Below are 9234 nucleotides of genomic sequence, written 5' to 3' on the forward strand. Positions count from 1 at the left end.
CTAATCATCTGTCGGTTCTCAATCAGGTTGGAATAGAATCCCTTGATTCTTTTGCGCTTGTCATCACGCCCAGCCTTCAGGAGTTTGAAGCTCGTCACAGTCATTCAATCCTAGAATCCTACTTGGAATACCACAGACAAGGTTTAGACCTTCCGGATCCTCATGAATGCCGCCATCTATCTAGCTTATACCACGAAGATTCTGTTGGGGAATCTAAGAGATATGCGCCCGGCCTAGAGTAGAACGAAAGTGGTTGTCAGTCACGCGCGTTCATAGGTGAGAATGATGATGAGTGTCACGGATCATCATATTCATCAAAGTTAAGTATAACGTATATCTTGGAATAAGAATAAAAGAGAATTGAATAAAAAGTAATAGTAATTGTATTGAAACTTGAGGTACAGCAGAGCTCCACACCCTTAATCTATGGTGTGCAGAAACTCCACTGTTGAAAATACATAAGTGAAAGATTCAGGCATAGCCGAATGGCCAGCCCCCATGGTCTAAGGACTAGGCGTCCAGAGATGATCAAATACACTAGTAAAAAGTCCTATTTATAATAAACTAGCTACTAGGGTTTACATGAGTAAGTAATTGATGCATAAATCCACTTCCGGGGCCCACTTGGTGTATGTTTGGGCTGAGCTTGATCTATCCACGAGCTGAGGCGTTTATTGGAGTTGAACTCCAAGTTATAACGTGTTTTGGGCGTTCAACTCCGGATCATGACGTGTTTCTGGCGTTTAACTCCAGACAGCAGCATGTACTTGGCGTTCAACGCCAAGTTACGTCGTCAATTTCCGAATAAAGTATGGACTATTATATATTGCTGGAAAGCTCTGGATGTCTACTTTCCAACGCTTTTAAGAGCGCACCATTTGGAGTTCTGTAGCTCCAGAAAATCCATTTCGAGTGCAGGGAGGTCAGATTCCAACAGCATCAGCAGTCCTTTTGTCAGCCTTTTTCAGAGTTTTGCTCAAGTCCCTCAATTTCAGCCAGAAATTACCTGAAATCATAGAAAAATACACAAACTCATAGTAAAGTCCAGAAATGTGAATTTAACATAAAAACTAATGAAAACATCCCTAAAAGTAGCTTAAACTTACTAAAAACTACCTAAAAACAATGCCAAAAAGCGTATAAATTATCCGCTCATCACAACACCAAACTTAAATTGTTGCTTGTCCCCAAGCAACTGTAAATCAATTAGGATAAAAAGAAGAAAATATACTATAAATTTCAAAATATCAATGAATATTAATTCTAATTAGATGAGCGGGACTTGTAGCTTTTTGCTTCTGAACAGTTTTGGCATCTCACTTTTTCCTTTGAAGTTTAGAATGGTTGGTTTCTCTAGGAACTTAGAATTTCGGATAGTGTTATTGACTTTCCTAGTTAAGCATGTTGATTCTTGAACACAGCTACTTATGAGTCTTGGCCGTGGCTCTAAGCATTTTGTTTTCCAGTATTACCACCGGATACACAAATGCCACAGACACATGACTAGGTGAACCTTTTCAGATTGTGACTCAGCTTTGCTAGAGTCCCCAGTTAGAGGTGTCCAGAGCTCTTAAGCACACTCTTTTTTGCTTTGGATCACGACTTTAACCACTCAGTCTCAAGCTTTTTACTTGGACCTTCATGACACAAGCACATGGTTATGGACAGCTTGATTTAGCCGCTTAGGCCTGGATTTTATTTCTTTGGGCCCTCCTATCCATTGATGCTCAAAGCCTTGGATCCTTTTTACCCTTGCCTTTTGGTTTTAAGGGCTATTGGCTTTTTCTGCTTGCTTTTTCTTTTTTTTTTCTATTTTTTTCGCCACTTCTTTTTTTTTCACAAGCTTTTTGCTTTTTCACTGCTTTTTCTTGCTTCAAGAATCAATTTTATGATTTTTCAGATTATCAATAACATTTTTCTTTGTTCATCATTCTTTCAAGAGCCAACAATTTTAACATTCATAAACAACAATATCAAAAGACATATGCACTGTTCAATCATTCATTCAGAAAACAAAAAGTATTGTCACCACATCAATATAATTAAATTAAATTCAAGGATAATTTCAAAATTCATGTACTTCTTGTTCTTTTGAATTAAAAACATTTTTAATTTAAGAGAGGTGAAGGATTAATGGATTTTATTCATAGCTTTAAGACATAGTTACTATATCCTAATGATCATAAAGTAGAGACACAAAACATAGATAGACATGAAGGATAAAAACCGAAAAAGCAGGGAAAATAAGAACAAGGAATGAGTCCACCTGAGTGAGGGTGGCGCCTTCTTGAAGGTCCAATGGTGCTTTTTGAGCTCCTTTATGTCTCTTCCTTGCTTCTGTTGCATGATCCCTAGTGATTTCGGTGTTCTTATCCTTAGTTGCTTTCAATAATTATGTGGAGGAACATGTATCCCCTGAGGTATCTCAGGGATCTCTTGATTTGCAGTCAAATGTTCTACCACTGAGCTATAGACCCTTTACATGAATCTTTCCATCTCCCATGACTCAGAGGTGGAAGCTTTTGTCTTTTTCCTTGTTCCTGCTCATATAGGGAAGAAGAGAACAAGAAAAGAAAGAGGAATCCTCTATGTCACAGTATAGAGATTCCTTTATGTTAGTAGAAGAAGAAAGGGAAGAAGAGTGAAGAAGACTGGGTAAGGATAGAGGTGGTGATTTGAGATGAAGAGAAGTGAAGAAAAGTGTTAGTAAATAAATAAATAAATAGAAGAAGAGGAGAGATAGAAAATTTTCGAAAATAATTTTGAAAAAGTGGTTAGTGATTTTCGAAAATTAAAGATAATATATAATTAAAATTAAAATTTAAAACAATTAAAAAGAATTTTTGAAAAAGAGATGAGATATTTTCGAAAATTAGAGAGGGATAGGTAGTTAGTTGGTTTTGAAAAAGATAAGAAACAAACAAAAAGTTAAATAGTTAGTTGAAAAAGATATTAAAATCAAATTTGAAAAGATAAGAAGATAAGAAGTTAGATAAGATATTTTAAAATCAAATTTTTTGAAAAAGATAAAATTTTGAAAAAGATAAGACAAGATAATTAGATAAGATAAAAAGATATGATTTTTGAAAAGATAAGATTAAAAAGATATTTTTTTGAAAAGATATGATTTTAAAAGATATGGTTTTAAAAAGATATGATTGAAATTAGTTTTGAAAAAGATTTAATTTTTAAAATTAAAATTAATTACTTAACTAACAAGAAACTAAAAGATAAGATTCTAGAATTTAAAGATTGAACCTTTCTTAACAAGAAAGTAACAAACTTCAAATTTTTGAATCAATCACATTTACTTGTTAGCTAATTTTCGAAAATATGATGTAAAAGATAAGAAAAAGATTTTGAAAAATATTTTAAAAATTTTGAAAATTAATAAGAAAAAAGGAAAAGATTTAATTTTTGAAAAAGTTTTGAAAAGATAAGACTTTTAAAATTGAAAATTTGACTTGACTTGTAAGAAAAAACTAATTTTTAAAATTTTTGACTAAATCAACTCAAATTTTCGAAATTTAGGAGATAAAAAAGGAAAAGATAATTTTTTTATTTTTTTAATTTTTTTTTATGATGAGAGAGAAAAACACAAAAATGACCCAAAACATAAAGATTTTGGATCAAAACACAAGATGCATGCAAGAACACTATGAATGTCAAGATGAACACCAAGAACACTTTGAAGATCATGATGAACATCAAGAACATAATTTTGAAAAATTTTTGATGCAAAGAAAACATGCAAGACACCAAACTTAGAAATCTTTAATGCATGGACTCTAACAAACGAAAAATGCATATGAAAAACAACAAACAACACAAAACAAGAAAACCTCAAGATCAAACAAGAAGACTTGTCAAGAACAACTTGAAGATCATGAAGAACACCATGAATGCATGAATTTTCAAAAAAATGCAAGAAAAATTTTTTAAAGCATGCAATTGACACCAAACTTAAAAATTGACTCAAGACTCAAACAAGAAACACAAAATATTTTTGGTTTTTATGATTTTATGATTTTTTTTGTATTTTTATTATTTTTTTCAAAAATATTTTTGGAAAAACGAAAAATAAAAGAAAAATTTTTGAAAAAGATTTTTGAAAAAAAAATTACCTAATCTGAGCAACAAGATGAACCGTCAGTTGTCCATACTCGAACAATCCCCGGCAACGGCGCCAAAAACTTGGTGGACGAAATTGTGACTTATACTTTCACACAACTCGAATAATCCCCGGTAATGGCTCCAAAAACTTGGTGCACAATACCATGGCTTACATACATTCTTCACAACCTCGCACATCTAACCAGCAAGTGTACTGGGTCATCCAAGTAATAAACCTTACGCGAGTAAGGGTCGATCCCACAGAGATTGTTGGTATGAAGCAAGCTATGGTCACCTTGTAAATCTCAGTTAGGCAGATTAAATAGTTTTGGGTTTCGAAAATTAATAATAAAAAGAAAATAAAAGGGGATAGAAATACTTATGTAAATCAATAGTGGAAATTTCAGATAGGCGTATGGAGGTGCTGTGCTCCTCTTGAATCTCTACTTTCTTATTACATTCATCCAATCCTTCTTACTCCTTTCCATGGCAAGCTGTATGTAGGGCATCACCGTTGTCAATGGCTACATCCCATCCTCTCAGTGAAAACGTTCCTATGCTCTGTCACAGCACGGCTAATCATCTGTCGGTTCTCAATCAGGTTGGAATAGAATCCCTTGATTCTTTTGCGCTTGTCATCACGCCCAGCCTTCAGGAGTTTGAAGCTCGTCACAGTCATTCAATCCCAGAATCCTACTTGGAATACCACAGACAAGGTTTAGACCTTCCGGATCCTCATGAATGCCGCCATCTATCTAGCTTATACCACGAAGATTCTGTTGGGGAATCTAAGAGATATGCGCCCGGCCTAGAGTAGAACGAAAGTGGTTGTCAGTCACGCGCGTTCATAGGTGAGAATGATGATGAGTGTCACGGATCATCATATTCATCAAAGTTAAGTATAACGTATATCTTGGAATAAGAATAAAAGAGAATTGAATAAAAAGTAATAGTAATTGTATTGAAACTTGAGGTACAGCAGAGCTCCACACCCTTAATCTATGGTGTGCAGAAACTCCACTGTTGAAAATACATAAGTGAAAGATTCAGGCATAGCCGAATTGCCAGCCCCCATGGTCTAAGGACTAGGCGTCCAGAGATGATCAAATACACTAGTAAAAAGTCCTATTTATAATAAACTAGCTACTAGGGTTTACATGAGTAAGTAATTGATGCATAAATCCACTTCCGGGGCCCACTTGGTGTATGTTTGGGCTGAGCTTGATCTATCCACGAGCTGAGGCGTTTATTGGAGTTGAACTCCAAGTTATAACGTGTTTTGGGCGTTCAACTCCGGATCATGACGTGTTTCTGGCGTTTAACTCCAGACAGCAGCATGTACTTGGCGTTCAACACCAAGTTACGTCGTCAATTTCCGAATAAAGTATGGACTATTATATATTGCTGGAAAGCTCTGGATGTCTACTTTTCAACGCTTTTGAGAGCGCGCCATTTGGAGTTCTGTAGCTCCAGAAAATCCATTTCGAGTGCAGGGAGGTCAGATTCCAATAGCATCAGCAGTCCTTTTGTCAGCCTTTTTCAGAGTTTTGCTCAAGTCCCTCAATTTCAGCCAGAAATTACCTGAAATCACAGAAAAACACACAAACTCATAGTAAAGTCCAGAAATATGAATTTAACATAAAAACTAATGAAAACATCCCTAAAAGTAGCTTAAACTTACTAAAAACTACCTAAAAACAATGCCAAAAAGCGTATAAATTATCCGCTCATCAGTCGTGTAATAATGCTCCATCCCAGCTTTACCCCAATTCCTTGGATTTTATTAAAATTTTTCAACTTCTCTGCCGTGAATTAGATGTAACACCTTCCCAGACTCTTTTCTTTTATTTGTTTGTTTCCGCCAAGCCTGGCGGTTCTTCGAAAAAGAAAGCTTCTTGGGTTTCCTTCAGGTCCGCCCAGGGTCACAAAGTTTTTGCTATGTATGATGAGTCCTTCAAGGACTTCAAGAATTACTTCTTTAAGGTTCGTGCTGTCGAAGGGGCCCGCCCCTTTTTTCTTGATGAAAATGATGAACCTTCTTTCCATCTGGAGTGGCAGAGGGATGTGAGAGTGTCTCACTATACCTGGGAGATTCTTGATGATGTTGAGCATGCTTTTATTGTTGTTCTTGAGGATCTGTGGGGGAAACCACCCCATCTTGATACCAAAAGGTTTTTGAATGACCCGTCCTTGGTTCGGACTATTTTGGGTATTTGTCTGACTTGTCTTTTATATTTGCTTCTTAATTTTTTCCTCCTCTTTTTTGTGACCGTAACGCTTTGCTGTGGCTAATTCTGTATTTGTAGAGATGTCAAAGAACAACAACTCCATGAAGGCCTTCAAAAGGGCAAAGAAGGCAACTGCTGCTCTGAACATCTCGGCCAAGGTGGCTGGCGAGGGGTCTTCATAGGTCCCAGTGAAGACTCCTGTGCCGAGTTCCCTTGGGCCAAGGAAAGTAATTCCTACTCCTCGGTTTCATCAGGTCGATCCTCCTCAGACTTCTGCCGTTGCTTCTGGTGTCCCTCCCTTAAAAAAGCAAAAGACATCCGAGCCCTTCAACCTGGACGCCCCGGACTTTGATGCTATCGAGTTTGTTGACCAGCAAATTGCCCCCTATGGTGGGCTTTCCATGGACGACGTGTCTCTTCTTCAGCATCTGGATTTTATCACCAAAAGTAGTGTGAAGATGGCTCATATGGGTGCGGCTATTTTCTGAACAGTTCAGGGGATTCCGATTCATGCCACAAAATCCTTCATGGAGGAGGCCAAGTCGGAATTTGATCGAATCAAGGGTCTGAAGGAGGAGTTAGAGGTGAAGTTGGCGAAGGTGGAGAAGGAGCTGGAGGGTGAGAAGGCCAGCTCTATTGCCCTGGCTGCTTCTTTGAAGTTGGCTGAGGACATGGCCCTGAAGCATAAAGATAGCTATGTCTCAGCTTATAGGGAATTAATGCACCTCCGGGATGAGTTGAAAACTGCTCGGGCTAATTATGGCGAGCTTCAGGGTCACCTTGTGGGTAGCGTAACTGCTACCTCCGAGAACCTAATGGAGCAGTTTCGAATTGTTGCCCCTGATGCCGACTTGACTCTTGTCAGCCTGGACAATGTTGTGAGGGATGGTAAAATTGTCCCTAATGACTAGGATGATGATGATGCTGACCTTCCCCCAATGCCTTCTCTTAAGGTGTCGACCTCCTCAATTCCTCCCGTTACGTCTGATCCGGATTACCAGATTCTGAACCAGGATGATGGAACTGTAGATGCTGTGCTCCTTCAGACTCGCCCTCCTTCTCCCCGTACTGATGCTGCCGGGAAGGCTCCCGATCTTAGCTGATCTTTTTTCTGAATATTTGTGTAAATAGCCCGATTTGTGGGCTTTTGAACTTGTTTTGTGAATGATGTTTTATTGACTGTTGATACTCTAGTTGCTATTTTTAGCAACTTTATTTTGAAAACAAAATGGTTTCTCTGAGGTTGATTTCGGTGGCCTCTTTGAAGCTTTATCATACTATGCTTTTATTGTGCTTTAGCAGGGTGTCTGTTGGAATCTTGCTGCTTGGCCTTTTTAGATTGCTTTCGTACTTTTGTTTGTAGTTAGGATCCTTTTGAGGTCGTGACTTTTGGGGGTCCAACTTGTTTTTCGGTTTCCTCGCTTTTGTTTTGTATTTTTAGCACCTTATAACCGATTTCTTTATGTTGGTCCCCTTCTAAGTTATTTTTGTAATCCTCTTTTCTGGGCCTTTGCCAGGTCTCTTTAAGGGATTACTTTTATAACTTATCTTTGTAGGAGACCGACTTCGTTAGGTCGATCTTTTCCTAGTTGTTTTTGTAATCCTCTTTCTTGGACCTTTGTTAGGTCTCTTTCAGGGATTACTTTTACAACTTGTTTTGTAAGAAACTGACTTCGTTAGGTCGATCTCTTCTAACTTGTTTTTGTAATCCTCTTTCTTGGACCTTTGTTAGGTCTCTTTCAGGGATTACTTTTACAACTTGTTTTGTAGGAAACCAACTTCGTTAGGTCAATCTCTTCGAAGTTGTTTTCGTAATCCTCTTTCTTGGACCTTTGTTAGGTCTCTTTCAGGGATTACTTTTACAACTTGTTTTGTAGGAAACCGACTTCGTTAGGCCGATATCTTCTAAGTTGTTTTTGTAATCCTCTTTCTTGGACCTTTGTTAGGTCTCTTTCAGGGATTACTTTTACAACTTGTATTGTAGGAAACCGACTTCGTTAGGTCGGTCTCTTCTAAGTTATAGCAATTCCTCTTTAATAGGGTTGGCCAAACCTCTTTCCAGGGATTTGCTGATAACTTAGACTGGCTTGGTCCGACTTTTTAATGTTCGGCCAATCTTTTTTAAGTTATTATATAGCAATCCATAAGACCTCGTCATGTTCTTTTTTGGGATCACTTTCGATAACTTCTTGCATTATTCTGTGTTCATCTTTTGCCGATTTGTAGATTGTGGTTTTTGTCCTGGTTTAATCGAACTTTAGGTGAATCGCGTTTTCACCTTTGTCGGTCAATTATTCCTATCAAGATCGTACAGTGAATCTGTTTTTCACTTCTTGTTTGATCTGTTGCTTTATAATCGGACGATGAATGCTTCAGATTAACGCGTCTTGAGCACTTGTAGAATATCTGAAATGTATTTTTATTTAAAGAAAGTGCAAATATATACAGGAGGGAGTTTTTCATACCCTTAAGTCGAATTAAATCTCAATCTTGACGCCTCGTTAAAAAACCTTTTCAGGAAAAAGAGTGCGTCTTGTGATGAGACCTTTATCTAACTATAGTACCTTCTTAGGTTACAGGTGTGCCATGATCTGGGGAGTTCTCGTCCCTCGAGTTCGGACAGTCTGTAGTAGCCCTTCCCAAGTACTTCTGTGACTCGGTAGGGTCCTTTCCAATTAGCTGCCAGCTTTCCTTCTCCAGGTCGAGTTGTTCCAATATCATTTCAGATTAAGATGAGGTCGTTCTCTGTGAAATCTCTTGGCACTACCCTCTGATTATACCTGGAAGCCATTCGCCGCTTTAGTGCTTCTTCTCTGATCCGAGCTTTTTCTTGGATTTCTGGAAGTAGGTCGAGCTCTTCTCTTTGGAGTTGAGAATTGGTTTGTTCATTGTA

Source organism: Arachis hypogaea, chromosome 9 (genome assembly GCF_003086295.3).
Source record: "Arachis hypogaea cultivar Tifrunner chromosome 9, arahy.Tifrunner.gnm2.J5K5, whole genome shotgun sequence".
Classification (NCBI taxonomy): Eukaryota; Viridiplantae; Streptophyta; class Magnoliopsida; order Fabales; family Fabaceae; genus Arachis; species Arachis hypogaea.